Below are 1,896 nucleotides of genomic sequence, written 5' to 3' on the forward strand. Positions count from 1 at the left end.
AAAAGGTGTACAGCCCTATGGAAAGAATATGAGAAAGGATATAATTTGCCTGGCTTCAAATGTGAGTGCCTTGTAGAAAGTGAATGAAGGGGTGCTGTTGGCTGAGACTTGAGGTTGCAAAAATGCATCATTTTTTTCTCTCTGGGAATTCTCTTGTCTCCTAAATTGCTTTTTGCACAGGCCTTACTGCTGATAAGTTGCTGGACAGGAGCACATCCGTCCATGTACCAAGTAGAAAGATGAGTGTAAAGAAGTGTTTGATGGAAGAGTGTGACTGAGGACCAGAGGAGAGTTCTCATGTTGGTTGCAGTCTCCCATGTCTCTAAGCAGTCACTTGTGATCTCACCTGGCAAGTGGCTAGCAGAGTACTTCCTTGCCAGGATCTGGTTCTTCCCTTTTGCCATCTCTAGCTGCGGTATCTCCTCAGGCTTTTGTTGTGCTTTTCCCTATTACACTGGTTCTTTGGCTCAGCATAAGGGAAGTGATGTTGCGTTGGTCTGTGATGCTGAATGAGTTAAAATCCAATGTATGGTAGACCTTGGATGCAGAGACACAGAGGTTTGGTTTTGTGCTGTCTGTGCAAGTCAACTGCAGGTTCCCTGGAGACCCTGGGGATATACCCAAGCTGTTAGGATATGCTGCATCCTCTAAGAATGGCTCCTCAGTGCTCCTTTCTACTCTACTTAGAGGAAACTTGCATCTGGGAAAATTATGTGCAGATAGGTATTATGAACATGAACTTCCAGTGGGGTTTCCAGTTCTCAGACTGTAAATGATAGTTAAAAGCTCTTGGTGAATCCCCCAAAGCATTCAGCCTGTATTATGGTAAAATCCAGGCATCTTCAAGGTGAGAGAGACCTTCCTAGTGGGATAAGATGACTTGGTGTGATGACCACTGAGTGTAGTTATGGCCTGGCATCAGCAGATTTGCTGATGAAGTCATGGTAAGATTGTTATTTTAGAAAATCAATAACGTGGTTAATAGTCTTGTCCTAACGTTTCTTGGGAAGGGTAATTGTACAGTTGAAAAAAGAGCCAAATTTTAAAAGCCTTGTGGCTTACCGTTTGAGTTGAAACATTCCTAAATTGAAAACTAGATCATGCTTCTATTGCTAGTATCCAGAAAAAGTTCACCTACTCGATCATCTCAGCCAATTTTCCCTGCTGAGGCATGGAGGAGTCATGCAGAGAAGCTCTATTGCTTGACTGAATGCACAATAAACCTGGCCTCTGAGGAAGTCAAATATTCTGAGAGCTGCTGGAAAAATCTGGAGTTGCCTGGCACTGTTGCCAGTAGCCCCGACAGATGTGCATCTCCTACTGCTGTTCTTCACAGACTCATCATAGTGGAGTGAGGTAGAGAGAGCAGTGAGCTAAGGGCAGATATTGAGGACTGCCTGAAACTGTTATTTCATCAAAAGTTCAGCAGTGCTGTTAAGGTGGATTGGATGTTGCAAGAGGCAGCCTGTGGCTCAGGAGATCCCTGAAGTAATCATAGCTGTGAACTGAGATTAACATTGAGGAGAGAAAGTACTGTCTTGATCTTGTGCTGTTTGTCTGGGATTCTGATGCTCGAAGCTGTCAGAGATTGGTGAGGTACTGAATGAATCTTGTTCCTGAGTCCTTATGAAAAAACCCTGTTCTTAACTAAGATCTAAAATATTTTATTTTCTTTGCTAGATTTAAGCAAATTAAATGTAACACACTTTTTTTTTTTTTGGTCGCTCAAGTTTCCATTTTATCCTGGCTTCTCTGACTTGAAAAAAGAGGAATTGGAAGAGTTTGGGTTTTTTTCTTCCTTCTTTGATCTTGTTCTTTGAAAAGATGGACATCCACAGCCTGTGGACTACTTCTGTGCACAAAGAACTTCATATTCATAAGTCAAAACTCCATATT

The sequence above is a fragment of the Meleagris gallopavo genome, chromosome 4 (assembly GCF_000146605.3).
Source record: "Meleagris gallopavo isolate NT-WF06-2002-E0010 breed Aviagen turkey brand Nicholas breeding stock chromosome 4, Turkey_5.1, whole genome shotgun sequence".
NCBI lineage: Eukaryota > Metazoa > Chordata > Aves > Galliformes > Phasianidae > Meleagris > Meleagris gallopavo.